Genomic DNA, 13,430 nt, shown 5'->3' on the forward strand with positions numbered 1-13,430 from the left:
GGTTCATCTAAATACGATTCTTTAGAAGTCAAACTTTACACACTTAAAAGAATGGTTGATACATAACGAACCAAAAGAATTGTTGAAATGCTGTATCAGCGTATTAAAGCATGGTACCTGTTGAAGACATACGCAATCTATAATAAGACAGTTTATGTGTAGCGGATAATTAGTCAATTAGTGTAATACTTGTACCCGGGCTGTTAACCCAGTTCCCCAGCTGCTGCTAGGTGTCGGTAGTGACACACACAGTTACACAACCACAGAGACCTTTGCCGAAGATTGGCTCGCAAGTCGCAAGCTATCATCTCGTGCGATTACTAGCTGTTAAGTCATCACCGAAGATTGGACACCGTCGCTTTTCGCCAATTTCTGTAGCGGTCGCGAAGCAAACTATCTATTGTCCGAGTCAGATTAGGTTACAAAACTAGTCGTTTGTTGTCGCAAACTGTTATTATAAGGTCTTAAAACAAATGAAATGCGTGCGAGGTGCATCACAAAAATGTACATTGTAATAACACAAAGAAATACTTCATCGCTGAATTATTCTTTGAGATGGATTTTTCAAGTTTAACTATTTATATACAGTTCATGTAATCCACGTCTGCCAATAACAGGCTCTTTTTAAGTCCCACCTTCACATCCTAGAATGCTAGATTCTAGCCCGGAACTGTTTTACACATTACTTCAGGCTCGTCCTAGAGGGTAGAGGATTTATACACTTAGAAAATAACTGGTAATTGGCGGGATTTGAATCCGGGACCTCAGGCTCCAAATCCCCAAGCTCTGCCACTAGCCTATACCAATAGTGGTTTGTATTCATTGCCTATACCAGCTCGCCTCCAATAACACAGTTATTTAACAATATCGACATTGATTTTGTACAATAGGTAGGAAAACGTAAATAACAGAACCTTCAATGGCAACAACTGCTCGATAAAACACACCTACTTTCGATTTCTCTTGAAATTACTGTTTAATGGATGTTTTAGCAAAACAATCTTATAAATCCAACAAATTACAGAGTGTCAAAAGAATTGATTTTAGGTTCAATTGCATCTTAAAACATTGTCTCACTGTGCTTTGGATAGTGAAAAAGTCGGCACTTACAATAGACTTTTCTATCTCAATTTCAATCAGATTGGCGATAAGAATGTCAGTGACACTTGACACGTGCCACATCCTGCCATGTGTCATGTGTCACACGCCACAGTCCGAGTGTAGGCAGAGATGTAAACGTCAATATGTCATAAACGGTAACCGGAAGGCGCGGGTAGGCGCGGTGACATCAGCTGCACAGGTGCGGCACCTAGCTGCGCCTGCTGCTGATCATTAAATGCAGCTCCTCAACATGGCAACATACATATAGTAGATCAATCCCTAGTTAATGTATACAAATGTGTCCCTATGTTATCATTGCGGTGGGTCACGGGCTGATGCTGATAGTGATTAGGCCTATGTTGATTGTTGAAGTAAAGTTTGCGTAAAGAGTAGGGTCTGTTCGTTTCTCTGACTGAACATTGCTGAAAGAAAGTTAAGCTAGGACCTGGAGTTAGTTAGCGGGTTCAATGCAGGTTAAGGTTTACGATAGTCTTGAGTGTTCATTCAATTATTGTAGTTACGGATTAAACAATTTATCACTAGTTTATCAATGGAACTTTTTGTGCTTGATGTATCTTCAAACCTACAGATCAACCTACGATCAAACCTGTTAACCTACCTATCATGACTGCATCGTGGAATTGTCTGACGTGTTTTTCAGCAATCAATATTCTTTGAAAACTATGATTCACCCAATTTTAACAATATACACTACAATTCAACATCGAGTTAAACTGTAGTTTGTCCCAAAATGAATTATTGTAATGCATCCGAATTATTGTAATGCACATTTTAATCAACAAGCCTGTCTATCATCTCTCGGACAGTCTAATTTGGCCGTGGTAGCAGACCATCAAGATTCTGAAGGTATCAACACAAGTAAAGCAAGTTGTGTATCATTGTAAACAGTTCTGCACGTGAGTGTACTCTCTCGCCGTTCTCTTGTCTCTCACAGATTTTCTAATTATTTCCTCATGACTTGTAGCTGGTGGCTAATAAAGATGATGGAAAGTTTGAATTTACCTACATTCACTTTCTCTAATCTACGAAGAAATAATTTATCAAAGCAATTACTACAAATGAATTAGACAATATTAGAGACAGTATACATCACCTTATTTGTAAAATTACGTATACAAAATGAGAAAAATTACACTACGTAAAAAGTTAAGTATTATGTGCTTCTTAATATGTATTGCTATAAATAATGGTAGGTATAATATTTATCTTCCACTGCAGGTTTAGTGTGAACAATATTATCTTCAATCCATTTTTCCCGTCACGACAACCTTTCTTGAACTACTTAGTGTACCCGTGTCATTAAGTATCAACTGAACACATTCTTATAGTTATTTGGTATTCTTCAATAATAAATAATAAGCAGAGATTATCGTGAACATGATAAAAATGGAGAACTGCAAAAATGCTCATCATAAAATTTAAACTCGAATTATTTGGCAATCGAATCTACCTATTTCATACTAATTGACAGCGTTAGCATTAAACAACACTCATCGAATAATGCAATTTTAGATAATCGTTTTTTAAATGCATTACGTATAGGTCTGTCAGAATCGCCTGTTTAATTTATTTTACCTTATATTTATAACTAACGATTTCGGAGGAAACGCGATGGACGCTGAGCAGCAATGCATTATTCATGTAGCCTACCATTAACTGGCCCGCTTGGCTTTTAATGAGACGTGCCCTTTATCATAATTGCTTGTTGCTACTCAATGCATTTGAGATTACGGCTTTTAGTACAATTTTAAAACCTCAAGATTAATTACAATCAATTAAGATCAATTGACTTATCCTGAGTAGAAGAACGTTGCACTTGTTACAAAATCTCTTCTTAGTTCAATGAGCAATTGGAGGTTACTTCAACAAATTTACTATATTCAATTAAAAGAAAAATGAAGAAAAATGACAAAGTGTAATAATTGAAGTACTACCCAATAAAGAACTAATATTTAAATGTTATCAGGCAAACGATTTTTAAAGTAAGTAATTACAATGGAGAAACTAATAGTGAGTGTTCAAATGTGTTCAGGTTTCTTGTCTAGTCGTATAGGTACCAGAATGGCCCAGGTTAATTAACTCTTTACAAAGTGGTTATTTAACAACCGTCGATAACAGAGAGAGATGTGGTTGAGATGAAGGCAGAGATAGCCTCAGTGTAGTCTACCACCGGCTGCACCTGCACCGCCCATCAAAGCTCTCTTCCTCTCTATCGTGGAATGGCACCCACTGTTGGTAAACTTGGTGTGTACATTGTAAGCACAATGCTGAGTGTTCAAATTGTCTCTTAAAACATTATTGAGGCATATTTACATTACACATCCAATATAAAACTGGTAAACAAAGTCAATTGTGTGGTTCCATGCAGAACAACGTGTTTTACCTGTTACAGCCGTAAGAGTTGTTTGCGTATATACAGTATAACGGTTGGCGAGGCGGCGAGCGTCCCTGACCTGCAGTTTATGCGCAATGGTCTACTGCAGTCTACAGTCTACAGGTGCTTGTTACCGGTTAAATCTGCGCGCACGATTCGTAGATAACACAAGCCGCCGAGCCGCATCAAGGCAAAACTAATTGCAAGTTGGGAAATCGTCGCCCCTGAACTTTCACACAAACCTCTCGGCTACTGTCAGTGACGAGGACAGTAAATATCAGAATATATTTCATACTATCATGGAGAGAGACAACTACAGTTGTGACGAGGCGACGAAGCCAGAGCTAACAAGTCGAGCGTCGTTTACATCTTAGCGAGGAGAGGATAGAGAAGTTGAGAGGATTATACATAGAGCCGGGACTCGCTCGCCACTCCATATACGGCACCTTGTCCTGTTATCTTCCTGCTGCTAGCCGGTGGAAGCGGCCCGCATCTACGACCACTAGTTTAGATAAAATAAACATCAGGTGCGTCAAAACATCTGTCTATTCTTTATCATTCTACGTTGGATTGGCCTTCCGAAATGATAAAACGGTTTTCATGAACTGACCGATGGAAATTCTACTTTTAAAACATTACTACAGTGTAGTAGTTTAGGGAAAGAAATCTTCATTAACTCTTGTAACATCCATCTGAATTTCTATATCAAATTTGATGATAGATTCTCCAAGCGACATCCCCAAATATCACGCACACATAAGACAAACCGATCACGATAAACTTAATGCGAAACCTATAAGCAGCTGTGCGAAGCCCCCATCAAGTGTAAGTGATAGTGATAAATATAATGCGAACTTCGCAATAATCGCAATCATTTAAATGAGTAGGCAGTAATCAGTAGGCAGGCCTCTTGACAGTTAGAACGAAATGTTAATCTGCGCTGACTGATGACGCAACAGCGAGGCGAGGCCGAATGCCACTGATTCCCTGATCTGCCAAGTCGTGACTGGTCCAAGGTTGATATATCATGCATATACACTACAGAGAGCTGTGAAGTTCCCTAGGGCACTGGCACATCCAGCACACCTGACCAGACAGACAACAACGAAGAATCTGCCTCACACTGAGTACGTATGTGACTGGTAAATGACAATCGTTGCCCCCAAAATTAGGAAAGTTAGAGCCCAAAGAGTGTAGAGGATTTGTGGATGGAATGTAGTTTAGCTAGTCGTGTCCGAACACCTACTTTGGGCATCTGTGACCCCTTCTTACTCACATTCGCTTATAGTTTTCTTCGTAACTCAGATGAAAGTATAGCAACTTCAAAAGTTTGATACGTTGTCAAAACTATAAAAGGCGCAGGCTTATGTCAATTATAATTGTAACACTTACTTTATACTGCCTCGTATTAAAAACGAACTTTTTCATGCCAAGCCCTTTTATGTACATTGATGAATTTAAAAATAGAACAATATTAAATAACAATGAAATGAATTAACTATACTATTTGAAAAAAGCCTCCAAAGAGTATGGCAATTCATTACTGTACGATTCATCAACTTATGTTGTTCCTTTATTCGAATGTTGAGCCCTAAATGAGATGTCCTAACGTGTGTCGGCTCAATCTGGACGTTGACTGCTTGGTCACGTACACACGTGTCATCGCCGTGCCTAATCAACACACCCGGAAACACTGGACAGGCAGTATGGAGGCGACAGGCAGACTGAGGCTGGTAGAGTGTGGGCGACCCAGGAGGCAGGTGCCTGAGAGTCTACTGTTAGAGGACGCCAACATCAACCATCAGCTCTGGTGTACAATAACTACAAGCGTCACTACATAGCGTGACAAGCTGTTCAACAAATAAAACTGTAGATCAAAATCACAATATAACAAAAAACTTGCAGCTTTAAAATCTTTTCAATTAATTCAATTATCAATTATCAATTATTTAAGATGAGGACGCCACTATGTGCGTATTTTAACCCAAATATGAGTGAAGGATGAGTGTAGGATGAGTGGCGCGAACTTGTAGTCTTGTTAGCGACTAAGGCTATCATGTTCCTTAGACACAGCTGTTAATTAATAGCCCATACAGCTAATGGCAACTAAGGGACCTACAGTTTATAGTGGAATCCGAACCACATTTTTTCCTTGTAATTTACGAATTGGTCTAATTATCAGGATAGTACTGCGGATAGTCGTAGTACTCACTAGTGCGGACGTTAATCCACACCAGGGAGCATCGCATCCACAGTGCATCCCTATAAATAAATATCCACAATTCGTGACCCCCTAGTAGCTGGATTACAGGACGCCGCCACCCGTCCCAGTCACTTTAATTTTTCATTACTTATTATTTTTTACTTTTTACTAATTCGATGACGGGGAGTCCGTCTCAATTGTTAACTTGTTATGTACGATAACCTGTTTTATGCTATCTTAACTTAACCTCTGTTGATTCTATTTTATATCCTCGCTTGTCATAGAAAACCACGACCACAAGCATGAGGGAGTTTACAACGCAACTCATTTTAAAATTTGGTAAAGTTGGTTCAGCAGCACAGATTGTTGCGTTTCAACTCCTGTTAAAAGTTGAATAAGACTCTGCTGTCTTCGCTATAAGAGGGAAGGTAAATCATTAACGGATTACGTTTGGTGCAACGTGTGTGCGTTGATCGGATGTGGGACTGGACACTGGACGTTTGTTGCAGGCTTGTTACTGTTCACACCTTCCTGTCCTTGCTCAGTGTTCATGCATCATTCATGTGTTGAGCCACTCGCCTCCCGCCTTCCTCTACCAGCCACAGCCAGCAGGACGCCTAAACAACCCACAGCTCTCCCCGCTCCGGACACTCTGCTTAGCAAAGCACAATCATAGCGTAATGTTGGAATGGTCGGCAAGTGTAAAGATGGCAGAAGGCGACAACACGTAGAGCCTATGGCCGGCCAGTGAACCACGAACCGAAGACAACGGTGGGAACGCGCCAAGGCACCACCACGTCAACCCGCCACCAAGTCAACCCGCCATCAAAAAGAAGAAGAAGTTTGAGGTGGCGGGTTGACGTGGTGGCTCGTTGTCGGGGTGGCACGTTGACTCTAGCGTGCACGACAACCCGCCACCTCGGAAAAATGTGTGGTGGCGTGTTGTCGTGGTGGCACGTTGTCCTGGTGGTGCTTAGACATGTTCATACACGTCAACCAGCCACCTCTTTAGTGTGGTGGTGGGTTGACGTGGTGGCTGGTTGACGTCTACGTGCGAGGTGGCGGGTTGACGACACCGAACATTGAGCGTACACGACAACCCGCCACCTCATAAAATAGTGATGGTGGGTTGACGTGGTGGCACGGTGTCGCTTACATGCGAGGTGGCGGGTTGACGAGAGTTAACATGGGGCGTACACGTCAACCCGCCATCTTTGTTGGCAAAAGCCGCTGTTGTCTCTCTCTGCATCACTTTTTGCAGTTTTCCTGGACTTGTGTTATCTAGTTTACTGTTAAGTTAACTAGACATTAGTTATTGTGAATTCATTAATTTTCGACTCGTTTTCCTAAAAAGATCTGCCATAGAAATAAAGTACACGCGCATCCACGCAAGACAATTTTTCCTTTTAATCAACGGTTATTGTTTAAAAAAAAACTTTTGTAAGATAAAAACTCACTACAAATTAACGACTTAGGGTCATTCTAGAATTAAAATAACAACGTTTGTTATGTTTTCGCATATTTTTATTGAAGACAAAAACATGAAACTTTAATATTTTTGAAAAATAAGTTATTAGTTTCTTAGGATTTTTTGTAGGTGTATACCTGGAATAAACCCATACTTATTTTCTTTTTCAGCATTATGACAATGAATAACAAAATAAGTTACCTAACAACTTCATCAATTAATTGTAATTCACGTGTGTATGGCCTAAACAAAAATTATGAAAATGTATTGTCCGGTTATAATTTCTCTTAAAACCGTATTGTGGTGAAAATAATAATACATTCAACCAAAAACATAAAACAAAATATACATCGTTGATACAGAGTACAACAGACTAAAATGTACTTTGTGTGGACTAGCGCGCACCTGATTTTCTATTTAGAAGAATTTGAGAAAGGATACAGAACTAGACTCGACCCAACCGGGTAACGTACTTTGATCTCTTGAGTCAAGGGTATTGCCCAGAGAAGATCATACCAGATAGATATATTCCAAAAATCTCATTAGGAGATATCTTAAACCAAGATTTCTATTGAATTTATCATGCTCTGCTTGAAATTCCATTTCATGCATGCTTCAGGAAATACCGTACCGTTACTTTGGTATTATTCGGAGGCCACTTGTTTTCTAGAGGGATTTTTTTACCTAAGACAAAAAAAACATGATTAGAAAGAACATACTTAAATTAACTTACTGTCCAAATATGAAATGATTGCAATTGCAATTAGCGGTTTTGAGTTCTGCCTCCCAGAAGGCAAGATTGAGTTGAATGCGTCACCGCCCCTAGCTGCCACACGAACTCTTACGAACTCCGCCGAGTAGATACTGAGTAAATACTGCGCGCTGTAGCGGTTATGTTAGGTTGGGTTTCCTCGTTTCATTATGAATCTAACAATACAACATGAGTGACGATACCTGAGATACAGGCGGTGACAGGTGATGCGCGCGCTCCGGCCATTGGTCAACGACCTGACCTTGGCCTACTTGGAGGGGATTTGGCGATGGTATGACTCATCTGGTATCATTCCATCCATAACGAAACTAAGAAAGTTCTACAAGCATATTTTTATGATAACCCAACCTAACATAACCGCTGCAGCACGCTGTATAAGGGTGGCCTCCGGATAATAACAAAGTAGCATTAATGCCGTACTTTTACTTTTGGCACAATGGGTTCGGGGCATTCCACTAATGTACTGTTGAAAATTGTATGAAATAATTGATTCATATTTAAAAGTATCTTTACTAACTAAACTAAATCTGTGTACAGCTTGTAATCAAATCAAATATAAACAATAACAATAATCACATAATAATGACATCTATCTATCCATCTATCATCAACTAAATCTATCTATACTATTATAAAGAAGAGGTGGTGTTTGTGTGTTTGTTTGAGATAAGCTACTGAACCGATTGGACTCAAATTGGACAAAAATCAAGCTACCGCTCCGAGGATTAGAACTACCCCCCCCCCTTCGATATTGAATTAGTATCTGCTCCACGGGCTTTCAAAATTGTGAGGTGAGGGATTTTTAACTTATTTAATACGCAAGCAGGTTTTTCGGTGACATTTCTTCCTCCGAAATTACTAAACCGATTGGCATGTTTTTGGTGTCATTTGGAAAGAGCGTAACGTGAAGTTGTCCAGGAAACTCTCTTTTTAGGGAAATAATTAGGGTGAGGCCCTGGGACCCTTTACAGGTTCACATTTCTCCATAAGATTCATGGGAAACAGACATTGTTATGTAATTCCAGCTGTTGTCAGAGATTAAAAATGAGAAGAAGAACATATATTAATTGTTAACATTATGTAATTTACACAACTATGTGGTAGGTTTATTTATGCAATTGATTATTGAAATGAAGAAAAATTCTATAACCATAAGTTATAAAAATTATGTTGTGATATATTTTTAATGTAAACAGTAGGTTAATTACAATGTAGGGCATACATTTTTGTAAAAATTTGATTGCTATTTGTTTAAAAATTCAAACTACTTAACAAGTGTTTGGATTAGGCAGTATGGACTTTTGGTACATCTTCCCGTTTCGAATCACGGGCACAGCAGCTAGTTCCGTTTATTCACTAATTGTAAATAAATTATAACGTAAAGATATAATTGACAGTTGGTAGGAAGATGATTACACTAAACAGGTCGCCAATTGTTTTCAGATAACGTATTATCTCGTCACATTATGGTAAGTGACGTTTTAGTACAATTTTAAAGAAACGTGTCCAATATCATTCAAAACAGTGATTTGGATTGTTTTGTTTTTGTCTAAAAATCTTTCAAAAAGTATAATCCGACGTCTAAATAAAATAAATTAATACAAGAAATAGAATAGTTTTATCAACAGCAGAATATTAGTTTGGTTCTCTTTTGTGATTACTACGTGAAATGAAAACAGTATTTAGGTTGGAAATTAAAGGACAATCGCGATCTCGCAACTACGGGAAAGTGAACTGGCCTGAGTGACCCGACACCTCAATAACTGGAATGGCCTGTTGATGTGAAAGAAAAATCTAAGAAATACCAGATTAAGTCCATTCGTAGAAACGTGCGAGGGGATTAACGGGACACCCCTGTATTCTGTTCCCTAATATTTCCTTTAAAGTTCCCAGTACTGACTGTTATGGTTTGTTTATATTAAACAATCGGCCAAATACTTTGCACCAGGTGTCCACGTCTACATTTTACAACATGCATTTCGTTCACCTTTCCCAGTAATAATTCGTGGTTTGTTCCTGATTTTTTAATAATGAGGCATACTGTGCTATTGTTCTAAATACATACGAGAGATATATTCAAAAAGGCAAAAAGAAAGAAAAAAAGTTTTGAGGTAATAACAAGCCTATATTTTAATCAGGAAAGTGTTATCATCATGCCAAATTTCAGCCTAATCCCGATGTGATCAATGAATTGTTATTGAGTGATTGAACCCCAAACAAACACACAAACATTCATTTGTAATATTAGTAAAGTAGCACTGTACTTCAACGTATAAATCAGGCCGTAACTTGAAATAAACGCTTAGGCCAGTTACATTTTTAACATCCAAATGTAATATTATTTCGCCATAAACAGCGTTGATCAGTTATTAAACGGAGGCAAATGGTACCAAAAGTCATTATCTTGCGAAAAAAAAACATTTTTTTTTTCAAACAAAAATCAGGTTAACAAAAATAAAGGACTTTGGCTTTGACTTTTTTCAGGTTATAATCCTAAGGCAAATTTTTATCTAATCGTATAATGAAACTGCTTGATGCATAATTAAGGTTCAAATGAATCAGTAATATTATTTTAACCTATGTAGATACGATATACTGCGCATTGTGAAAATTGTTTAGTCGAGGATACATTTACACATAAACATCATCATTATTTAAATATTTAATTGGCCAACACAAATGTTGTGATTATTGTTTAGAAACTGCTACACATCCGATCATCAAGTTTAAGGTGTCGTTGGATAGGTCGTGACATGTAAATTTGCCATAAAACAAAACACATTTGAAATTCCATCAGGGCGCCAATATACGTGTTTCAATTTATTTCATATCACGGACGATTACTTAATATCAAACATTAAATGACAAAATAAATGTAAAAATTAACGGTATCAGCATTCTGAAACATACTTTCTCCCATATAAGCTTGTTAACATCCTATATCATGGGAAAGCGGTGATAGTATATAGTTCAAAATCACAAAAGCTGAAATAACAATTGGACCATAATTGTTACAGCAATGGGGTGTTGTACTATTTTTTTAAAACATCATTTGTTTATGTTTATAATCCATACCGGGTCTCTTCTAGTATTCGTGGTCTAATCACAGAATACCGATAATTTCACCCGAATTACCTTTTGAATTCAAATGAATACAATTTTCTTTGCGTCTTGCTTTCGCAATCACCATTATAAAATGGCACAAGACTATCCCTGACTATCGCCGGTTTAAATGTATAAAATGCATGCTTTTCACAAGTATGTTGCGTGCGCACGTGGTGGTAGGTGCGCATAAAAACTTATATATATATATTTATACGCCTAATGAAAAAAATTGTTTATTCACTGGCAATTAAGTAAAATAACTATTCTATTTTTGTTTTTGGTATACGTTTTTATCATCTCATATTAATACGCGAGGACTGTGTTTTGTGAACACTACTCCTCCCTTATTTGTGGACAAATTTCAACGTTTAAGATGTTGGTGTTAAAGGATTCGGACCAATTCGTAGTTTTGCATTAAGGTTTTAGAATTTAAAAGTTCCTACCCTTAAAGGCGTGAGACCCTTTCAAATGTCGGGTTTTCACCATGTAAATAATTGTATTACCTATCAATCTTTCTTCCGAAAATAAACTAAAATGTCCAGAAATGCTATTTAAGAGTTAGGTACATTAACTTTCTCTAAATTAACTGAATCAAAGTACAATATATTTAATGCTACAGAATATAAATCCAACCGATTTATTTATTGATAAATCCAACCGCGAGGTGGTGGGTTGTCGAGGTGGCACGTTGTCGCCTATGAGCGAGATGGCGCGTTGACGGCACCGAACACTGAGCGTACACGTCAACCCGCCACCTCGTAAAAGAGTGGTGGCGGGTTGACGGGGTGGCACGTTGTCGCCTACGTACGAGGTGGCGGGTTGCCGACATCGAACATGGAGCTTCACGACAACCCGCCACCTCTGATAAAAACTGGTGTTGGCGGGTTGTCGTGGTGGCATGTTGTCGTGGTGGCTCATTGACTTGAGTGTGTACGACAACCCGCCACCTCGGAAAATTGTGTGGTGGTGGGTTGTCGTGGTGGCCTGTTGTTGAGGTGGCGGGTTGACTTGTACGTACACGTCAACCCACCACCTCGGTTTTTTTGTGGTGGTGGGTTGACGCCTCTGACCAAAACACCGAGGTGGCGGTTTGACGTGGTGGCGCATTGACAGCGACTCACAACGGTCACCCTTGGCCCGGACAAAGAGCCACTTCGCTAATAGATAGGTGCGAACCTACGATAACCCCGTCTGCGTCGTCGGACCCGTGCATTACAGAATTACGGACCGTTACTTGACAGAAGGCATTGTTCTCTCACGCTGCCAAAATATGGGACCTTGGAGTGGCGGGGATTTCTCACTTGTCAGTTTTAGTCTGTGATCCATTCAGTTGTTAAATTTCATGATAGAATATGCCCTTCGGCACTGTGAATGTCTGCACCTTTAAATCGTAAAAGTTTTTGTAATCGTCAACTGTGCAAATGTTTGACAAGCATGTTTGTTTCCTTGGGCCATAGTAAACAAATTAATAGCCTAGTTTGTAAAAAAATCGTATAACAATCAAAATTTGATATTTTACTGACGAATATTTTAGTGTTTTGCTCATATTTTCCATTGATACTCTTCTGTGCCGGGTTAGGCCAGTTTGAGCCAAGCTATATTGGAGTACTAGACTTTGTTTGAGGAAAAAAATAAATAGATATTTTATATTTTTAAACTGCCCCATCTCATTTCACTAATTCCATCATTTTTCACTAGTTGAAACTCCAGAGTAATTGCCACAGTGCGTACGTCCACTACGGAACGACTAGAGACTGCAGTTGTTACATCATGTACACGTTCTGGTTTCTACAAGAGTTTCTGTGGGCTTTGGCTCTATCCGGTTGCCGGATACGAATGTAGGACATCCTATGGGCTCGCCACTCGCCAGTCGCCACTATACTGCACTACTGCAGTATCAGTATGAATGGCGAGTGTGTGGTGTGTGGTGTGTAGCTGTAGACGGATGGCCTGAGAGGCAGCTCGTCCGTGGGCGTACCACCGGAGGCCGCCCGGTCCGTAGGCGTACAACCTCCTACTCGCTCATTCACGACCAGTTCATTCATGTCTTCCATGCTATCTCCCATATCCGCTAACCAGTCTCGGAGATCAGACATCGGTACATGCAGTGAACAACTCGTTCGTTAACGTTCTATTGCCGGTTGTTCATTAACATCGGCCAGTAATAAATTCAAATAGACCACTAAGTGGCCGGATCGTATATTATCTAAATGTCAAGGAATCGGTAACTCACGAGGAAAATGATTATCAGATGGATAAGATGGATTCTACTTTTAGTATTCAGGAAGTGCTGTGGAAATGTAGTGTATTGAATCCAGAATATTTGTACTGTTCAGAGATTTCTTCAAGGCTGTATCCAACTGTATTCTAAGGTCTGGGACCAACG

General features: G+C 39.1%; 1 protein-coding gene across 10 annotated transcripts in view; it reads right to left on the bottom strand.

Annotated features, from left to right (window-relative positions):
- The window catches only part of LOC128987629 (protein TANC2), a 139,399-nt gene that overhangs the window by 29,679 nt on the left and 96,290 nt on the right, over positions 1 to 13,430 (bottom strand). The window lies entirely within an intron of this gene.

This window comes from Macrosteles quadrilineatus, unplaced genomic scaffold (assembly GCF_028750875.1).
Source record: "Macrosteles quadrilineatus isolate MER2022 unplaced genomic scaffold, UCM_ALF_1.0 Scaffold_1__1_contigs__length_201487025, whole genome shotgun sequence".
Taxonomy (NCBI): domain Eukaryota; kingdom Metazoa; phylum Arthropoda; class Insecta; order Hemiptera; family Cicadellidae; genus Macrosteles; species Macrosteles quadrilineatus.